Raw genomic sequence first — 22,789 nt, 5'->3', positions numbered from 1 at the left:
GGTCTTAGTTTGCAGATGTGAACATGTCTTTATTAAAAGGGTTATTCCTCAAGACGGGTGCAACAACACCAATTACTCTCTATTCCTGAACCTCCATATGCACAATGAGGGGATCAGGACTTGAAACAGTGCCATAGTATAAAAGGGAAATGAGAGAGGAGAAGAAATGGGCTTTGGATTAATGAGCTGGCATACACACCACGGCCTTAATGGGCAGCGCTGACAGGGTTCAATTATAGCAGAGTGTGCAGCCTCATTACTGCCAGGGGCTGTCACTTAGGGTGCTGGTGCAGAGGAGAATCCAACTGGCTGCAGACAAAGGGAAAGGGAAACAGATGAAAACAAAAGATATTTACAGAGTATCTTCAGGAGCAAAGATCCTATCCTCCCACCCCCAAAAATATATGCGTGTGCGCATGCGCACACAGGCTCTTTGTATTTACATAAGGTGAAGTTTTCCTGGGCTTGGCTTGCTATTTATTACACCTACAGGTTTTAGGCACAAACATAAATGAATTAATAACTCGTGTCAAGCCCTTTAAAAAAATAGAACCGTAAATATTACTCCTCCTAAAAAATCCACACCGAAATTTTTCCTCTTATAGTACCATTACTCTGCATTGTCGTACTAACAATTACTGTCTTTTACCACATAATTTTTAATAGAATCCAAATTAACAGTTTAAAAGAAAGTATTTTGATCCTACGAATAGCTATATGTAAATTTCCCGGGCCATTTAAATTATCTTCATGTCCTGGTGTTTAAATGGAGGGGGAAATACGCTAAGTGGAAATTTGATAAGACCTGACTAATAAAAGTTTCAACAATGTATGGGATAAAGTCTTGCCGCAGAAAATCCATTTGTAAAATGCCTTCCATGAATTCACTTACAAAAGACAAAAGGCTACATCTCTTTCTCATAAAAAGTCCCTTTCTGTGAGCAACTGATTTAAACATTGTGACTGGCAGGAACAACAAAAATAATCAGAGGTATTAATGTGAAATAATTGGACATCTACTATACAAATGTAGTCTGAGTTTTTAACACTATGTATATATATATATATATATATGTATTACTTGCTGTGCAGTGTAATCCTATGATAGCTATTCGAAGAGCAAATCATAATGCTTGTTTTTCCTAGAAAAATATCTCCAGGTGAATATTAACGATGCCTCTTTAAATATTAACTGTATTACTTTTCAATTATATATGACCATCAGAGAAAAAACAATTCAATCTTAGTGGAGATCACTCAGGAAATGCTTTAGTGGCTTTAAAAAAAAAAGAAAGAAAGAAACAAAGAAAGAAACAATAGAAAATTCTGATTACTCAGAAGATGGTTTCTGGCTCCCCTTCCTGAACCCATAATAAACGTGCACAGTTGAGATTGATTTAAGCCTAGGAGTACATGCCCCAAATCAAAAGGAATAATCCATAAATTTGCAGAGCACATATCACTGGGTCAAATGAAGCTAAAATAATAAGAAGCATATGAGAGGAAAATATATCAAATGGAAAGATGTTTTTCCAGACCAACCAAACTATCCCTTGGGAAAGACCAATGTGCATTCACATTTTCAAAAGGATTAAAAGTGGCCATTTTTCTTAAAAATTCAAATTAATACTTTTTAATATGGCATAATTATGGCTCTGAATGGAAAACACAATGGAACCAACAAAAAAATGAACCATTCCATTCATTTTCATATTATCACATATGACCTCATTCTAACACTTATAGGTAATTAAAATGCAAGCAAAATTAACTTATTTCAACAAAGCATGCTTTTACTAGGGATAGTTACACTCTGGTGGTGATTTCCAATTTGAAGTGTGAACTTAAACCAAAGGTCTTCTAGTCATCCTGGTTGTTCACAGTCCAGGAGCTCCTGCTCTCATGTCCCATGCCCTGCATTTGATGGCATCACAAGGAGTGAGGATCAGGGAGGTTAAGCCATCACCTGACTGGTCACAAAAGGCTGGTATAGGTGCTGTCCTCCCAAGTCTAGCTGCAGTCTACTCACACTGCCTCCTCACTTCATCACATCTACCTCTCACCCCAGACTCACCACACTCCAGTTAACCGAATGACTTTGGCAGCCAAGGTAAAGTGTCAAGAAGTTCTAACCATGGGTACTGTAGGGGCCATGGGTACTGTAGGAAGTCCTGCCTTCCCTCTCTGAGGGTTTGCTGAAAAAAAAAAAAATCAACTCATAAAGGCAGATTAAAAGAAAAAAGCATATAAATTTATTGATGTGCATGAGGGAAGATCACAGAGTGATTACCCCACTATGCAATGGGGTACAGGTTATACACCCTTCTTAGGGGAAAAGGGAGATGAGGAAGTCTGGATGATTTTAGGGGCATAGTAAATGATTTTTAGGAGAAGTCAATGGGCTCGAAGAACATACAAAGGCCTGAGACAAAATCTGCTGGGCCCACAGAACCTACAATGGTTTGTGACAAGTCTATCCAGGTGTGTTTACTGACTTCAGTGTTTCCTCCTGTCATGTGAGTTCAGTTATTGAAAACTCAGGGAAGGGACCAGCAGTAATTGTTTTCTCTTTGGCAGGTCCAGTCTTTAGGCAGATAAGGAAACTTCAAAGAACAACTTCACCCTGTTTTGGGGGCCGGGGGGAACAGAAGATTGAGAGATGGGAATGGGGAATCAAAAAGACCTTGAGGCTTCTTCAGTTCAGCATGTCAATGCACCATAGTTTGAAGTATCTGTTTCTGAGCCCCAATAGCACCTAACAAGATACCCATGAACAGAGTTCTATCATTTAACACCTACTGTGCATGGAGAGGAGCCAGGGATACTTGCTTTGAAGGGTATTCTAGATGGCATTGAATAGCCCTGTGGCATAAATAAAGGCAAGTCACTTAGTCCTGTAAGTTTATAGGTAAAGAAATTAAGGCAATCTTTACATAGTTTAAGTAGCTATAAATACAGAAATAATAAAATGTATGTGCAGCATCTATGTGCAAAGAGCTTGGCTATTGGAAAATGTCGGGCTTTCTTCCCCCTCCCCACCCTTTACCGTAATGTATGACTTCATTATGTCCTAAGACCCATAGCACTTTGTGGCTTATGTCCCATCTCAGATCTGCCAAGCTAAGCCACAAGAGTGTAGGATGAGGATTGCCACAGCTTAAGTGCTGGTAACCACTAAAAATATATTGTATATATACCTCTGATCTCACTGACATAATTGGCAGGGACTAAAATACATTGCAGCCCATTTCCTGCCTACAGTGCTAGTAAGTTCAAAGAAAGATCTTGTCTTTTGGGCCTTATTATAGTCCTTAAAAGCCCTATACAATTTTTATTCAAAAGATTCGTTGGTACTAAAACAAATTTTCTTCTCTTCCAAAATTTCAGACGCTATCATGACTAAAAAATTCTTTTTTCCTCCTAAGATATGGAATACAACATGCTAAGCCATAAGTACAGTTACCAGTTGGGAGGAAAGGGGAAAGAAGCTGGAGAGAGGGTATATATAAAATGCTACAACCTATTAAATATGTGTATATTATATACTGTAGATTGATTTTAATCATTGTTCTATATTCTTTTGACTTTTTATGAGTGTATTTCTGTTTTTTAGAGGAAAATAAGTAAAATCAATAAAAATTAATGTTAAAATATTTAGTGTTAGTAAAAAAGTTAATTTAAATTTTAGAAATTAAAACATAATTACTGACATTTCTTCAACTGTGAGATGGTTGGGCTTCCCAGTGATTTCCAACAGAATGTGAGTCTAACTGCTCCTCAAATCTCAACTTAGCAAAATCTCATTCTTTTTACTAGTGTTTCCATCTTTAGGCCTGCCTGCATAATCTGTCACTGCCATCTGGAGAGAACACTCACATGCAATACTCACCTGACTTCAGAAATGAATACAGCTAAGCCCAACTTTATAATCATCCCATCAATACAATGCCTTTGCTCTTAGGGAAAGGTTTGATTGGTTTTGCAACCCCGGGAGACTGATTCATCTTCAGACAACAACAATCACTTCCCCAGACTTGACTCAGCTCAAGTCTTCCACCTTACCAGGCTTCCAAGTTTGTGATCTATTTCGATGTTTAATAGCTGCCAGATTCCACAGTACCCAGTGTGGATCTCATGCACACTTCATAAATCTCGAAGCATCAATGGTGGTTCTAACTATGGCCATCACTCAAGATACCAACCATCCATTCTCTTACCCCACCCTCTCAACATTAAAACAAACAAAAACTCATACCTTCCTTTGATCCTGATCCCTTTGATTTATTTCAGCACCCCAGGCTCATGATCCCTCACTCTTTGTACTCTGTTTTTCAATTTCAATTACTGGCTCCATTCCATTTGAGACTCTTGACCAGCATTCCTCAAATGTTAGCGTGCACACCAACAACCTTACGAGCTGACTAAACTGTAGATTCAGCAGGTCCATGGCACTGCCTCAGATTCTGCATTTCTAACAAGCTCCTAGGTGATGCCTATGTTGAAGGTCTTGCTAATTTGAATACCACATCTCTATAATGACCCTATAGTTTCCTGGACCTTAACATTCCTTGTAGACTTCACTTGTTCTTCCAGTGTAAATATTGCTCTTGCTAATGGTGAGGTGCCCAAACCACTTCCCTCACAGTTATCAATAACATCCTGGTACAAACATAAAGCTATATGATTACTTAATACCAAGGCATCCATTCTCCATGGAAAAAATTATTTTAGGTCATAATTCCCCATTTAAAAAACTTATCCTAATCATTATATATACTTGGGACATTAAAAAAAATACTAATTTTCCCAGTTACTTAAATCAAAATAATGTGTGTTTGATATACAAACTAAGATATACAATCCAGATTTGATTGTCATACTATGATGCCATTTATGCCAAACACCGGTCATACATTTTTATTACTGAAATCTACAGGCATGATTGAAGTTTCCTCAAAATTTCCTAGGCCGTAGAACACCTGTTCTTCACACTACAGGAAACAGATCCATATTACTTTACCCCATAAATGATTCTTCCTCTAATAATGGCATAGGTTGTATAATAAGATAATCTCATGTATGAGCAGACCACATTCCACCCTCACTATCTTCTGAGGACTCTTTTGCATGAACATAAAAAATCGGCTCTTTTCAAAGGATTTAAAGGAGGAGCGTGCCAACCAATGTTTAACACAACAGTTAGCAGCTCCGACTGCTCTGAACCCTCTAAGCACACATAAATAAAGCCAGATTTCATTATGGACCTGACAGCCTTGGATAGCCCTAAATGTTTTATTTTATTTCAATCCCAGACTAAAGCATAGAGGAAGAAAGGGGATACTTATGAAGTAAAAGAATGCAGCATAAAATATAGTTCTAAGAAATAAACAGAAAAATACCACTGAATCAATAAATACCTTCACTGTATTTCTTAATACTTTCTTAAAAATATATGAAAACTGTGTCCAACGTATTGCTCTTGCTCTGTATGTTTTAATTTGAGCCCCTAATTTGGGCCGTATTTTCAGCATTGGCAGTCTGATGACAAATAAACAATTCACATTTTCCAATAAGATGTTTTAAAATGGGTTCTCTTTGCCTGCGACTCTTCTACATCAAATTATGCCTCCCTCATCACATTTTTTTCATGTCTCATGATGCTGGTGACTCCTTGTAGTTATAAACAGCTTATTGTAGTTTGCTTCTTGCCAGAATACTTCCACATACTCAGAACCCAGAATAGTCCCTGATTACTGTAATTTGCATTCTAAAACAATCAATTCTATGTATCCCAAATTTGCTTCCAAGAAAACCTGTAGCTCATTACACCTTAGCAGAATAATGGATACAAGTAATACAAATGTAAATAATATAAATATATATTTACCACTTCATTGGTAAGTGAAAAAAAAGCTTGCAACAAACATGGGGACAATTTTGTCCTGGGCTCAAAATTCTGACACTTCATAGACATTTAACTATTTATCTTTTTTCTTTTGCACTATAGAATTTACCTTCTCTCTGGGCAACTTCTACAAACCTGGATCATTATTCCTAACACAAATTTCTCCTGCTACTACATATGATCTTCTTTAATATTCAAAAGAATTAATAACAGGTAACTGCCCTTCTTCCAACTGCTTCTCATGAACTTACATTTTGTATTTAAAATCACATTTATCTACATAAAAAATTATTTTCAGTTACTATTACCTTTTACTAACATAACCTATTTTCCAAACTATTAATCATGTTCCAGATGTTTCCAGTAAAGAATATTGGAGAAGGATTACCTCGTGATGACCATGTGCTAGATTCCTGTTTAAAAATCCCTATTTCCAGGTTAGTAGTCTGAGGAAGGTGGAAGTCTCACCAAGGTTAATTTTACTTGAGTAGCATAAGGAGGTAGAAGTAAAACTGAGTTTAATCAGGGGATAAGAGATGTGTCTCTCAGGAATGGAATCAACTACATTAAGTCCGGGATAACTACCATTTTAAATACCAATAAATGTTCAGAATTCTAATTGCAAGTAAAGAAGAGGAAAAGAAGAATCAAAACCCTAACACATAAAGTTTATACTGCCATGAAGAGAGGAGAATAAATGCAAATCTTTTAATTTTAACTCATTCCTGTGAGTTGTATAATTGTAACTTTTTAAAGAGTGCTTTTTAGCCCAAAAGGAAAATCCCACATTTCTAATCTGGAATTTTAAAACATTTTTAATCGCTGTTCTGGAAACCCTCATACTTAATATAAATAGACCATTCATGACCGTCTCTAAATACAATGAACTCTGGTCTTTTCCTTCTAAAAATGATAGCATTGCATTCATTTTTCTAAATAAGAAATAAGGGAAAAAGAAGTTATGAAATTGGATGTAACGCAACAAAATGACAGATTAGGTGGGGCAGCACTTATATTCCCTTCATAATTTTGTTCTTGCTTTATAAATCATAAACTGGGATATAAATGCCAGCCATATACGTTCCACCTGGGATCTGAAAATACTGCTATATTCTTCCTGCTTATAATACTGCCACAATAATAGAACTTCTGCAATCATAATTTATACCACTGACAGATTTGAAGTTAATGCAAGAAAAAGATTCCAGCTCTGTCTTTAGAGTTGCATTGCTTCTTTGATGCTAGCAGCAATGTGTACTTATCTTTTATTTTTCCTGTAAAAGAGGTAGGTATGAATCGAACACTGTGGCTGATGAAAAATTCAGTCAGGATATGCCATTTATGCATAATCATCTTTCTGGACATTATAATGTTTTAATTTTATACCAGTCTTGCATTTTCTGAAAATGGATATCATCCCTCATTTTTACTTTTTCATTTCTACACAGAAATAATATTTGCTGGAAGTTACCCATTGTATCTCTAAACTGGGAGTGTATCTCCTCTTGGCTGCATTTTCCTTAAAGTTGTTGTGAGAATGATTAGATAGCAATCAATGGCATCCAGCAACTCCAAGGTCCTATTTCTGTATGGGCTCAAGCAGCAATAATCAATCCATTCTCTCCCATTTTATCATTGCCATTTTCCTATGACGCTGTAGGTAAACTGAAAAAGAAATCCATCTTGTTCTTTGTAGTAGGACTAATTAGGGTATCTCATTTGCAAGAAGGATTGTGGGTATTCATTTTCGTCCTGTACCCTCTTTAATGCAAAGACATAATTTTATAAGGAAAACTCAGTTAATTAGGGTCTTATGAGATGGCTTTATTCTTTTTTTTAAAGGAACTTAGAAATAGCAACAGGAGATATAATTAGGAACCATTTCTGCTTTGATTAACTTAGAAACTTAGATCAACTTTGATCGACTTAGAACTTTAGAAATTATCTAGTCCATTCCCTCAATTTATGGATGGAGAAACAAAGCCCCAGACAGGAAATGTGACTCACCCAAAGTCACAGAGGGAGATTCAAGCCAGAGGTAGAACTAAGTCTCTTTATCCACTAGGCATTTTAGCTGGATAAAAATGGATTTCATTAAACTATCCTTAACAGCCTACCCCAGCCCTCCTTTCCTGTACCTGTCTCCCAAGCTTGAGCCATTTATAATCCCCAGAACATCCCTAAAGAAGATTGTAGGGCGTGAGGTTCAGCCTGAAGAACTCACAAAAGCAAAAGCATGCAGGTGAGCCGGTTGTAGGTTGGAGAGCCCTCCATGAAAATAGAGCCTGCCCTGGAATTTCAATCTGTTTTGTGTCGAATCCCAGACTACATAGAAGATCCAAGAACTGTACCTCCAGAGGAGTTTTCTGCACCCCCCAGATGTTTCCAGAATCCAATGCCAATCTTCCAGAAAAACTTAAATGGAGCAGAGTATTTCAAAAATCTTTCCTAACAAAAAATGAATCCAGAGGCTTTCTGGGTCACGCCTCTACATGGAAGTACCATTTCTAAAGCTGGAGGAAGTCTGCTTCTCAGTAGTAGCCCCCACCCCACTAACTCTCTCTGCAGCTGACCCCATGTGGAGATATGTCCAGAGCAAAGGGCTCTCACATGTCATTTGTATTCCAAACCTGTGGGCCTCTCGTATTGTGTACTGGCTCCATTCTAATCACTATGCTTTTGCAAACAGAGAAAAACTATAATTTGGAAATGGCTGCTGTTGCACTCGGGTGTCTGTTTCCTCTTTTTCTTCTTAACAGCCCCAGCACATAGCAAGTGTATAGGAATTATAATCACAAGCAGAATGTAACACACACAAAAAATTCTTCAACAATCCTTTATTAAGTGCCTACAATAAAGTGCCTCACATATTGTAGGCACTTAATAAAGGATTGTTGGAGAATTTTTTGGGTGTAACATTCTATTTGTGATTATAGTCCCCATACACTGTTTTGATGGCATCTGTACTGGCTCTGTTGACATGTTCCTAAAGATGATCCCATATAAACTCTCAAAATATTGAAAGGAATATTGATCCCCTGAACTCCTGAGAAGCTGAGAATGCAGCAATGTTGGCTATTTAAAAAGAATAGAAGGACTCTTCTCTCTGTACCACATTACAGTGAGCATTGTGTAACAGAAACAACCACAGAGAGCATGAGAGTTACTTTAGACAAAGACGTGGACATATGACCTCCTCCTCTTTCATGCTTGAGTATATTCTATGTCCATAGATTGATGACTTACTAATATCTGAATTGGATTCAAAAGTGTATTTATCATTTAATATATTTTCATATAATTGATCAAATATCTTAGAATTTGGTTTTATTTTCTGGATGTTATATAAACAAGTATTCTCAAGAATGTCATATTAAGAATATTAAGCTTGAAAGGGATTGAGCCAACACTCTCGTTTTTACAGATTATAAATAAATCTACATAGCTTTCTTCTTATATGAAAGGCTTCCAATGTTTTCCTACAGTCTCTCTAATCTTTCCCCAAATCTTCCTCTTTATAATGTCCTCATCACTCCCACATAAAATGTTTTTCTAGCTGTCTTTTCTCTTATAAAGTTTTTTCAATCTTCACAATAAATTAACTGTCTCCCACAACCAGAATTATACCACTATCCTCTCCAAAGCCTCTCACATAAATTACACACACAATTTTGAAACTTAGTTCCATCTTCCAGCAGCTTGCATCAATGCACAACTTGTCACTTTGCTTAACTTCCTTATTCTCTCACAGACCATTTCATATGGAAAAACTACATCAACAAGAAAATTAGTTTCCTCAGAAGAGAGGGTTATATCCAACAGGAGACAACACCAAAGAACTGCAAAGATGATAAGAAGGTAGGGCAACCTCTATTTTGAAACTCTTGAAATGTATGTTGGTCATCACTATATAGAGAAAGTAGTTGTCTGGGACACATGAGTTAAGAGGTAAATGAAGACTCATGTCTAAAACTATCTTTCCCATCTGCTGAAAATTCATTTCACTTCAGTACAGTCCATGAGACTCATTCCTTTAAGTTACAAAGTTTTGGCTTAACAAAACACAAATGCAAAGAGAAGCAATGTAGTAAATCCTAGGAATTATTTCCAATTTTAAATAAATTAGATTGATCACCTGTTTCTCCTAATAATGAGCTAAGATCCCATACATGTGGGACTCATGAGATAAGGACTAAAAGAAAAATGTGCATACAGAGGATAAATGATAAATAAATTTGAAGTTTTAGAAAGGGAGCATCACAAGACAAGAGGAAGTAAAGAAAAAGTAAAGGTGGTATTTGTCTTAAATATCACTTGCCTCACAATTTTGACAACATCTAATCATTCCCTCAACAAGCTAAAGAAGAGCAAGAATACTTACTACTTTGACTTTCTGAGGATTGTTATGGCCCTTGAGAATTTTAGAATCATTGAGTACTTTTAAAATAGCTTTTATTCTAGATCTTTGCACTGACAGAGAGCACTTTAGTAATTACTTCAACCTGAGCAAATGGTTGTTGTCAGTACAAGAGGGAAAAGGAGGGAGCCGAGAGAATGAATGGCAGTAAGAAAGAATAAATGAGAAAAGTCCACTGTTACCTGAAAGGGGGCAGTATCCATCAGAGAAACAAAAGACTAAGGTTTACTCCAGTGGTTCTCAACCAGAAGTAATTGTGTCCCCCAGGGAACATTTGGCAAATCTGGAGATGTTTTTGGTTGCTGGGAGTAGGAGAATGCTTCTGATGTCTCGTGGATGGGACCAGTGATACCGCTAAACATCATACATTACATAGGACAGCCTCCCAGAATAAAGCATTATCCAGCCCAGAATGTCAGCAGTGCTGAGGTTGGGAAACTCTGGCCTAGACTTACATAAAAGATGACAAATAGTTGTAGGAGCAATTAAGCAACGATCTCTTCCCTGGTACAAAAAGGTTTTCCAGAGAGCTCATTTTGCTTATTCTAATCTGCATAGCCCAGAATCAGGCCTATGTTTTCTCCAAAAATTTGGTAAGACAAATGTTGATACTAGTGTAGAAGTGCTTAAATGATATCCAAGACTTCAGCCCAAACTAACCAAAGAATATGAGAAAAGACAGTGTATTAGCACCCAAATGTGCAAAGAGATGTGATAAGATAGAGTTCTGGGTTAGAGAGGTAATAAAATCTTAAGAACTGCATCCTGATTTAGAGATGAAACAAAAGCAGATATTACAACCTTAGGATGATCAGCCCATCCTATGAAAAGTGTGGAGGTCCAAGTGAATCCTGAGAATGGTAATAGCAGCCAGCATTGATTTAAAACGTCCTATGTGCTAAATACCGCGTGATATGGTTTGGCTGTGTCCGCACCCAAATCTCACCTTGAATTGTAATAATCTCCATATGTCAAGGACAGAGCCAGGTGGAGATAATTAAATCATGGGGGCAGTTTCCCCCATACTTTTCTCATGGTAGTGAATAAATCTTACAAGATCTTGTAAGATGTAAGATGTCCATGTAAGATGTCCCTTTGGGCTGGGTGCAGTGGCTCACACCTGTAATCCCAGCACTTTGGGAGGCTAAGACAGGTGGATAACCTGAAGTCAGGAGTTCAAGACCAGCCTGGCCAACATGGTGAAACCCTGTCTCTACTAAAAATACAAAAATTAGCCGGTGTGATGGCAGGCTTCTATCATCCCAGCTACTCAGGAGGCTGAGGCAGAATTGTTTGAACCTGGGAGGTGGCGGTTGCAGTAAGCCAAGATCATGCCACTGCACTCCAGCCTGGGCAACAGAGCAAGACTCCGTCTCAAAAATAAAAGAAAAAAAAAAGATGTTCCTTTGCTCTTCCTTCCTCTTCCACCATAATTGTGAAGCCTCCCCAGCTATGTGGAATGGTGAGTCTATTAAACCTCTTTCCTTTATAAATTATGCAATCTCAGATATTTGGATATGTCCTTTATGTCCTTTATTTTTTTTTTCTTTTTTTGAGACAGAGTCTCACTGTGTGACTCAGGCTGAACTGCAGTGGTGTGATCTCAGCTCAATGCAACCTCCACCTCCCGGGTTCAAGTGATTCTCCCACCTCAGCCTCCTGGGTAGCTGGGATTACAGGTGTATGCTACCACGCCCAGTTAATTTTTTTTTTTTTTGTATTTTTAGTAGAGATGGGGTTTTGCCATGTTGACCAGGCTTGTCTCGAACTCCTGCCTCAGGTGATCTACCCACCTCAGCCTCCCAAAGTGCTGGGATTACAGGCATGAGCCACCATGCCTGGCCTCAGGTATGTCTATTAGCAGCGTGAGATCAGATGAATATACTACGGTAAGTTCTTTACATGCAGAATATCATGTGGTCATTGTAAACTATCAGTTTTACAGTTAAGAAAACTGAGACTCAAAAGGGTAAGGTAATAATTAGAGCCAAATTCAGGAGCCAAGCCAAGTTACATCTGACTCCAAAGTCTTGCTTTAAGCACCTTCCCATGCTAACCTAATGATTCAGTGTATTGATCCAAGAGAAATAAAGTCAACATTATTTTATTTATCCCTCAATTATGTGAGTGCCTTCTAAGAGCTGAGGGCACAACAATGAAGAAAACAGACAGGTGCCTTGGTCACAGAGAACTAACAAACCGGTGGGGATAGAGAATCTCCAGAATGAGAATCCATCAGACTCCAATCAGTCCCTAAATTCCACAAAGGCAGAAATAGGAGCTTTTTATTTATTCAAGTAATTTTTTTCTTTCACTAAGCCCAAAACATAGTTTAATCATGTGCTGAGTCCTCTGCTCTGTTAAAAACCAAAATTAAACCTCTCTCTCCCTTTCAGACAGAGAGCTCTCTCCCCACTAAAAATCATTTGACGGAAAATTCCAGACAAAGATTCTGCATAAGAATTTGCCATTCTCTATCCATTCAGCTCTAGAGAAAATAGGTTTAGGACATCCTTGACAGGAAATTCGAAGTTCTCATATCCCAGACCTCCAATCACAGAGAGAATGATGAGAGGTATCAAAATGCTACAAAATAATAAAGAGGCTGCAGAAACAGTTGTCTGATGAAACAGCTGCCACCTGTACATGAACTGTCTCATACATTATGAAGAACATAGGAGAGCAAGAAAATCCCCTGGATTAGGACATAAAAGATAGTATTTCAAAAGTCACAGCTTTATCACTTAGTGGTTGTGACCCTGGGCAAGTCAATTAACCCTCTCAGAATCTCCATTTCTTCACCTATTAAATGAGAATAATAGCTTTCCTGCCTATCCCACAGAATCGCAATAACTAAAATAATACACCTGGAAAGGCATTGTAAACTGTCAAGATTACCCATTAAGCTTGGTATCCAATTTCACCCATGTCTAGCTGTTAGAGGTCAAACCTTTGGTTAGAAATATAGGTACTTAGTAGACAGCACATCACAACATCCCCATCCATGTCATAATGCCCCGTTACCAAGTGCAACCAGTAGAAGCACAGACACTGAAGGGGCAAAACCTGATCCCTGTGATCCCTCCAAGAGATGGCGCTGGAGCTTCCTCTTTTTCAATTTCCATCTTTATTATTTTGCTTCTTAGCCACAGAACCAAGTAGCTAACTTATTTATTTACAGTCACACATTTCATTTTTGAGCACATTTCTTATAGTTATATTGCACAAATGCCCCCCATCCTCACCCTAGCAGGTGTAGTGTGACTTTATACTCTGATATATGGAAGGACTCTAAACCTGTAGCAGGGAAGGGGCCAGGCTTCTTCCCTCTCTATCTATGCTGCTACTACCAGTGAGAGTTTAGCTAACAAAAATGCCTAGCAAAAGTACGAATAGAAAATTTAGCTGATAGCAATTCAAGTACTATTGAAATATTCTGAGTGAATGCTCAATCATATAATGTGATGAATGCTACATTTATGTAGCTAAGTATAGAGACTTAGTTGCTAGTAGATCTGATTTGAAAATTACCCAAACATCATGGCCCTTCACGTTGATGTGTGCCCACTTCCCAATACAAGCTCAAGATGCCTAAAATGTCTGAAGCACACTATTTCAATTATGCTGCAATAGGTAAAAGCCTGGGTTATCTGGATCAAGCTATGCATGTTCTTACGGATGCTCCATCATGTGACCTTGAACAGGTATCTATGCGACCTTCAGCAAGTCACTTAACTTCCTGAGTCTCAGCTGCCTCATGTAAAATGAAGATAATAGTATCTACTTCTTAAGGCCATTATGAGGAAGAAATGAGATAATCCAGGTAAAGTATGTAACTCTGTACCTGACATTATGCTACATGTTCAGGAAATACTAACAGCTATCTATTACAATCGACTGATCATCAACTAAGATATGCAAGGTCTTATTTTTCTAAACAGGTAAGTGGATCTAAAAGAACTTCTAATTCCTCTCAGGTCTACTTAATTTTACTTGCTAAACATAAATTCAAACAGGGAGTACTGAAGGATAAATTTTCAAAAAGTATGACCTCTTCCATCTAAACGTGCCAGCAGCAACATGAAGTATGAGTGACCAATTTGCTTAGAAACCATTCAACAGCAAAGTAACCACTCAAGGTAAATCAGGATTTGGGTAGCAGTTGTAGCACAGAACTGAATTCTTAGCAGCCCCCACATTAATGCAGAAAATACCTGACAGGAAATGATGAAAAAGCAAAGGAAGACCAGGCTACAGACAACAGAGGGCAACTCTCAGGAGTAACAAAGGTCAGAAACAGATATTAGGATCATGGTAAAAATTCCCATTGCAGTACATGTGAGAATGCTGAAGAGAAGAGAACAGTCTTCTCTTCTCTTCAGGAAAAGCAGTATGGTCATGAAAGATCAAAAGGACTTGCTAGAGGTTTAAAGCAATCCTAAAAACTATTTTATTATTTTATTTTATTTTATTTTATTTATTTTTGAGACAGAGTCTCACTCTGTTGCCCAGGCTGGAGTGCAGTGGTGCGATCTCAGCTTACTGCAACCTTTGTCTCCCAGATTCAAGCGATTCTCCTGCCTCAGTATCAAGAGTAGCTGGGACTACAGGCATGTGCCACCAGGCCTGGCTAATTTTTTTCATATGTTTAGTAGAGATGGGGTTTCACCTTATTAGCCAGGATGGTCTCAATCTCCCGACCTCATAATCTGCCCGCCTCAGCTTCCCAAAGTGCTGGGATTACAGGTGTGAGCCACCGTGCCCAGCCCTGATGTCCTTTTTAAATGACAAAGTATTAAAAAGATGTTGGAGATGTGAATGGAAGCCCTAGCCTGGAACTCCACCCTAACTCATTTTCTGCCACTCCCTATCTCCCTTGTTACCTTGCAACAATACAAGATGCAGACACTTCTGCTATAGCAGTTGTTTCGAAAACATGAATTTGTTCCAATGCAATTGTTATATTAGGCAACAATTGAAGCATAACCAAATTTCGCACTTGCTCATATGCAATTTCATCTTTGGAAAACACCTAGGTGAACAAAGAAAACTGTGCCTGCAGAAGCAAACCATGTAGGAATATGAAAAAAAAAAAGGCACACACACATGTGCAAAACTGTGCTATCATGTTTATTATGTTTTCTCACGTCAATGACCAACTTTTTAATGTTTTTGCCCTTGACTCCCTTTTCCCCATATGCCACATGGTTTTTTTTTAACCTTGTACAATTTTGCAATAGTGATTTTTAGGAACATTATAGCAAAACTAACCACATCCTGTAGTGACCCATCTGTACTCTTTTATCTTACCACATAATACTGTTCCCATTGGCTAACATTCCAGCAGGCCTTAGGCTCATCTCACTCCTCTCGTTCCAGCTCTCCCTTAAGACTTAACTCCTTCCGAGTGGCTTTCCTGACTGGCTAGCCTGACCACCTTTGAGACCTTGCTGTGAGCTCTCACAGCATACTCCATGCATGCCTCCAACATTACACTTACTACCACGCACAGAAATGATACCTTAACAGATATCTCCACCACTGTTTTGAATCTCAAAAGCAGGGACCCATCTTATATTTTTGTGCATTTTCATCATGGCACAGAATAACATTTAATAAATGTTGAGGTAAACAAAACAGCAAAACAAAACACTGTCAACTTTAACCCATTTAGTAGAATAACAACTCAGCAACAATATCTAACAATATACTCTATAGGAAGGAAAGAAAAACTGGAGAAACCAAGGATCATTCAAACATAAGCTGAGTGTGTTCAAAGCTGCGAGGTGCAAAAAAGGTGGAAAACTTAGGGGACTCAATAGAAATTAAGTCCATATTAAAGAAGACACAGAAGAATATATTTAAATTTAGGTAAAAAGTATCTAAAAACATAGGGAAGATGCATTTATGAATACTGAATTTCATATATGCATAAAGAATGAGATTGTACTGCAACTACGGTGACCCCTTGCCAAAAATTTCAGAATAACTGCTATGTAATGTTGTCTCCCTACTAAGCATCCTTTGATCTTTTAAGTGAGATTGACCATATATGTTGTGGCAAGGGCATTACAGGGATGGCTTATTAACTCTGACATGAGATGTATTCAAGTGAATCAAAGGACATATTTCCTGGGCTTTCCTGAATGGACACTAAAATGAGACATAATAAAAAGTTCCTTTTAGTTTGAACAGTTTATACAATGAGACAGACTGATGCAAAAAGCTTTATCATAGATTCACAACCCACATATATAACAATGCACTCAGAAAAGAAGCTAATCTAGTGACTTTAAAGAATTATTATAGAGGTAAAAGTCAGCCAAATTTCACCAAATGAAAATTAGCCTTATATTGCTCTTAAAGCTGCTCACTGTATGTAATGCAACAATTGCCCTTGGACCTAAGATTCACTTTCTGCTCATACGTGAATGCAAGGATAAGACCATGTAGAAACCAAATTAAACTTGCTTAAAGCCTTTAGTTTTATTATCAAGAAAAATTATCCTCTCCAATTGGTAAGACATGAAACACAGAAAAAAGGAAAGGGCAAAAAGCATCACAAAGCAATGTTCATAAACGAAGGCAGAGCCTCAATTCACAAAATGGTAATTTCGAGCAAAAAGAAAAAGGCACTCCAAAGAAATAAAGTGCACACAAACCAAGACTCTGCTAAGCAAGTTTTATTTGTAAAACATGTTTAAGATGAGACTTTTTCAAAAAACTGCCACAGACAACCACTGGAGTACAAAATCTCAAAGGTGATCTTAACTGACTTACGTAATTATTCACTGTGATAAATGAATGTGAGATTTCAGAGTGGGGAGAAATGCTCCCCTGGAAATGGAGCAGGGACAGTGTAGATGAAAGTCTGGAGGAAAATGGGCAAAAATTGCAATCAGAATCACATTTTTCTCAATTTTATATATACAATGTCTCCAACCAAACAATTCTCAATAGCTATGCAGACTTTTACCAAAAAAAAAAAAAAAAAACTCTAATCATACCTATGTCTGTTATTCTCTTTGATGCCAGGTAATTCAAGTTCGGTTAATTTTTGACGATTTCTAATAGTTCTTGAGCACTTTTTCATGTTGGGTACTGTTTTTTGTATTTTGTGAATGTCAACTTACCTAATTCTTACAGTAAGTGATTACTTTATTCCCACTTCATCAAGAAAATGAGGCACAGAGAGGTTAAGTTACTTAACAAGGTTATACAGAGCCAGAATTGGAACCCAACATTCTGAATTTAAAGTCTACACTACTCCTGACTACACCAAAGAATAAATAGGTTATATGGCTTAAATGTATCCCCACAACAAAGAAAAAAAAATAACCTGTATCTTAAGAACCTATCTTAGAAGTGATCCATAAAACCAGACTCATGTTTGAGATGTGATTCCTACTACAGATGGGTGGTTCAAGGGGAGAATGTGGAACCAACACGGCATCTGCAGTTATTCAGTGTTAACCATGGGACTGGATCCAAGAGACTCACCCCAATTTCCTGGAGTGCTACAGAGTGTCATTCACCTGGCTAGGAGAGAAACAAAACGTACACAGCTACAAGGACCAGTTCTAAAATGGAAAAGCAGCATGCTTTAAATTCTAATTTATCTAGAGACAACACTTTTCCGCTTTTCAAAACTGCTGGCAAAAGTTCCCTCTTTTACTCCTGAGTAATTTAAACTACAATTTGTCAATAGCCAGAGTTAGCTGGGCTGCATGTAACCACACCTTAATAACATGACTCCTATAATACTCCTTCTGGCAGTTGCTCTCAGCAAACACGGATGGCAATACTGTTCCCTCTTGGCCTGAGAATACAGAGAGGGAGGGGAACCAAGCTAGCTGGCCTGCATAAATATGCCTTATGCATTTCATCAAAGATTCCAAGAAGAGTTATTTGGATGCTCTATAATGTTGAAGATGCAGTGCCAGAAAGAGAGGACAGATTTTAGATTAGCAAGGTATACAGTAGCAAGAACATACTTGGAAACCCCACACCAAGAGCTGAATACCCATATCCAAAAGCATAGGATTTTTAATATCCCAAATTATGTGTCAGTAACATCAACAGCTGAAGTTCTCACCACTGAAATCATCCCTGATCCATTAAGTTTTCTCTACGTGCCCTTGAAAAAACCTTTCATTCACCCTTATAGTTTACATGACAGTGTGATTTGCAACCGCATGTTGGCTTGGTCATGTCCTCACTGGGCTGCTTCCCATGTGAGTTTTGAAAGAGCATATACTGTCTTCTCACCTGTATCTTCCAGGCCTGTACTATATCTGGCATATTATAGGTATTGAATAATTTCTGGATGGGTACTACAGTCCAAATCACCTAGCAGATTCTAAACCCAAACTTAAATTGACATCTGATACAGTTTGGCTCTGTGTCCCCACCCAAATCTCATGTCAAACTGAGATGTAATACCCACACGTCAGCAGGGGGGCCTGGTGGGAGGTGATTGGATCATAGGGGTGGATTTCCCCCTTGCTGTTCTCATGATAGTAAGTGAGAGGTGATGGTTTAAAAGTTTGGGCACTTCCCCCTTTTCACTCACTCTCTCACTCCTGCTCTGCCATGGTAAGACGTGTTTGCTTCCCCTTCAACTTCCTCCATGATTGCAAGTTTTCTGAGGCCTCCTAGCCATGCTTTCTGTACAGCCTGCAGGACTGTGAGTCTATTAAAACTCTTTTCTTCATAAACAACCCAGGCTCAGGTAGTTCTTTATAGCCGTGTGAGAACAGACTACTACAAAATCCAAAAGTAGCACGAGCTGGAATCAGATCCTTAGCAACCTGTGACCACCTAAAAACAATTCAAAGCTACTACAACTATTTTAGGAATTAGGAGAAGACAAAGGTAGATATCTGCCCTAAGATATGGTACTTCCGGAAGGATGATTATGGAAAAGAATGCTGGAAGAAAAATGGGTAAAGAATGAAGATGACAATGCTGACTAATAACTTTTAGTCCACATTAATGAGTTAAGATCTGGAGAGAAAACACACAGCTGGAAAATCTGGTGAGATTTTGTCCCACTTTACTTCTCCTTTATGTATTCATCTGCATTTTATTTCATGACTTGTTTACCTTAAATTGAATTCCTATTTGAAAATTATTAAAATATGTATTTAACTAAATATGTATTTAAACGAAAAACAAGGATGTGCCTTGTTTTTCCCCTAGTGGATTGGGGCTAGAGAAAAAAAAAACATAAGCAATATTTTGATAGCTGAACAATTACATTGCCTCAAATGCCCTTTTCCAAATGGCCACTCATGTATTTTACATTTTTAATCTGTTTTTTGCTTTATAAGAGTGAGGCCAAATCATTTTTAGAATTTTCAACTGGCCAATTATAAGATAACCTCAATCATAAATATTGCTGTTTTCATAGGCACAAAATGTAGAACTTCAAAGGGTAGAAGACTAGTAAGTGTGGAATAAAGAGAAAGACAAAAATCATTGACTCTGCAGCATAGAACATCAGTTAATATAAAATATGCAAAGATTTATGTTCTGTTTCCATATTCCAGAGCCAGAAATAACTGTTCAAGCCACATGAATCTGTATCCATTTTAACCCTGTAGATCAAGAACTGTGGTTTATAATAAAGCAGTGCTGAGAGAACTGTCTCTACATATCTGACCACCATCACCAGTGACAGACATGTGCACTTGGGAAAACAATAAAAAATAGAATGTTCCTGTAAGGCACTACTGCACATTAAGAATTATCTGAAACAAGGACATTTCAGAGATATTCATTCATGTATGCATATATGCATTCATTCAACTAACCAATCTTAAATTTCTGGCATGTACCAGGCATTGTTTTGGTGTCTGAGGCTATAAAATAAAACATTTCTAGTTTACAGATTCATTGAAGGGGGGTGGAACCCATAGGCAGATTATTTGAATACAGCTAAAACAAACATATACGCTACTGTGGTAAGAGGAGTAGTACAAAGGGTTTGTTCAGGAAAAGAACACCCTGAAGGAAGCATGACAATGAGGAGCTTGCAAGTGTGTGTCTATGCCTCTGTCTGGGTTGCAAATTATGTGGCATGGGTTGGGGGGACGAAGGAGATGGGAGGACATGGGGAAAAAGGGCATAGTAAAGATATGAAGGTGGGAAACAGCATGATATGAACAGTTTTAGTATGACTAAAGCACAAATCGTGGGGGCAAAACTAGCAAGAGAACATCACAAATGGATAAGGCTGATGGTGAAGCATCTTCATGGCATGTTAAGACACTTGGACTTTTTCCCATAGGCAATGGAGGGCTATCAAGATTTTAAACAGGGAAGTGAGGTGGTCCTAATTGTGCTTGCCAGGTAACTGGCTCAAACAGTACAGCTCTTGCACAAGTCATTATTGCACCAGGTCAATGAGTAACCTAATCTGAGGAAGAAGGTGAGAACAGCATGTAACTTACAAGGTGCAGCAATGTGAGTATTCTGGGTAATAAGTAGAATCCTGATTAAGTCCATGGGGTTCGGGTATGAAAGAGCCCTGGTTAAGATATGGGTTACTGAAAGATGTGTGAAGCAACCTCAATCGCCAGGATTAGGCACTCTTACACATTGCTAGTAGAATAGTATTTTGGTAAGATGGTGGTATTATATAATTTAGAATTATGCAACAGATCCTTTAACATTCATACCTTCTGGCTTAGTAACTATACATCTATAAAAATATCCTCAAAAGTAAACTTATGGAAATGTTTATACACAAAGATGTTAATCACAGTAATTTTATGGTAGAAAATATTTTTAATCCAACAATAGAAAAATAATTGAATAAACTATAATGAATTTATGCAATGAACTATTACATACTCATTATAAACTCATTTTACATAAAATTTTAATAACACCAAAAAAGCTTCCATTTTTGCAGTAAAAAAGCAATATACGAAATTGTATATATATGGTCACCTCTGTAAAAGTAACTTGTACATTAAAAAGTGAACTAGATATACATTAAAGGGCTAAGAGTATTAAGTTTTAAGTTGTAAGAATACAGATCATTTTCTTCTTCTAATTTTATATTTCCAAAATTTTGTATAACATGTATTTTGATATTGGCAAAATAATCTTTAATTTTAAATACATTATTTTGGTTTTCTCATACTGGCCAAAGTGGAGTAAGCCCACACCCTCTCCCTCTTCCCACTGGTAACTAAAAACTCTGGAAAAACACAAAATAAAACTGCTTGCAAACTGACAAAAATAATAGCAGGTGATTTATAAAGACAAGTCAAAACTTGGGGACAGCTAGTACAGTGGTGGTTTTCTGTATCCCCCCCCCTTCCTTTATATTCCTGCTTTCACTTAGGGGTGTGCCTGAGTCCCAGAAATGCATTCTGTGTACATATGGCAAAAAACTTCAAGAGAAAGCCCCTCTCTTGCTGCCCAGAAGACTTGGAAAATGAACTTCAGCAAACAGGACAGTATAAAGGGGATTCCTTTTTTTCTCTCTCTATTGTCTCTACCTGTCCTGCTCAGAAGCCACCTGCAGTCACAGAGTTGCACTATAGCCACAGCTGTGATACAGCATTGAAAATCTGGAGAGAAAACCCATCTCCTAATTCAGAGGAACTGGGAAAATGAACCCAAATGGCCTTAAGAATGTGAGGGTATCAGCATTTCACTTTCCCACCCACCCTGTTCTCTGTCTGGTTGTTTCATCTCAAGGGCAGTCCCAGATGGGCAGAACTCTACAATAGCACAGGGTGCTAAATTGAGAGAAACACTCATTTTTTTAGGCAGAGAAACAGTGAAACAGACCCCTATGAATCAGAAAGTACTGGGGAAAATCCAATGAGGAAATTCCTGGAGAATGGGATCCTCTAATGCTTAGAAGACCTAAGTCTGAGTGTCCCAGGCTCACTCCAGTCAACCTGCACTTGCACAAACAAACCCAGCAAACACTGAGAACAGAGCCACCATGAGAATAAAAGTCACCACCTAAGTGCCACATAAATCCCAGAGTGATGAATGTGTAAAGTAGACCCAAAACAGCACAGCAAAGTCTTTAAAAACAGAACTGACAATGGGCAAACTGCCCATAGAAGTGGGGAAACCTGAGTTGATTGCTTGCTGAAAAAAAAAAAAATCTCCCATCTGATGATAGTTTCTTTTGCTGTGCAGAAGCTCTTTAGTTTAATTAGATCCCATTTGTCGATTTTGGCTTTTGTTGCCATTGCTTTTGGTGTTTTGGACATGAAGTCTTTGCCCATGCCTATGTCCTGAATGGTATTGCCTAGGTTTTCTTCTAGGGATTGTATGGTTTTAGGTCTTACGTTTAAGTCTTTAATCCATCTTGAGTTAATTTCTGCGTAAGGTGTAAGGAAGGGGTCCAGTTTCAGATGCACATGTATGTTTATTGCAGCATTATTCACAATAGCAAAGACTTGGAACCAGCCCAAATGTCCATCAGTGATAGA

The 22,789-nt window shown here is 37.9% G+C and overlaps 1 protein-coding gene and 1 long non-coding RNA gene across 4 annotated transcripts in view; one reads left to right on the top strand and one right to left on the bottom strand.

Moving 5' to 3' along the window:
* Nucleotides 1-22,789, bottom strand: part of NAV3 (neuron navigator 3) — an 890,287-nt gene that overhangs the window by 822,212 nt on the left and 45,286 nt on the right. The gene's annotated exons all lie outside the window — the stretch shown is intronic.
* On the top strand, nt 1,898-6,342 carry LOC129526047 (uncharacterized). The gene is made up of 3 exons (XR_008670634.1): nt 1,898-2,110; nt 6,008-6,118; nt 6,260-6,342. It is a non-coding gene; the product is annotated as an uncharacterized lncRNA (long non-coding RNA).

Source organism: Gorilla gorilla, chromosome 10 (assembly GCF_029281585.2).
Source record: "Gorilla gorilla gorilla isolate KB3781 chromosome 10, NHGRI_mGorGor1-v2.1_pri, whole genome shotgun sequence".
Lineage (NCBI taxonomy): Eukaryota > Metazoa > Chordata > Mammalia > Primates > Hominidae > Gorilla > Gorilla gorilla.
The sequence above is the reverse complement of the archived record's forward strand: the minus strand, read 5'-3'. Positions and strand labels throughout refer to the sequence as shown.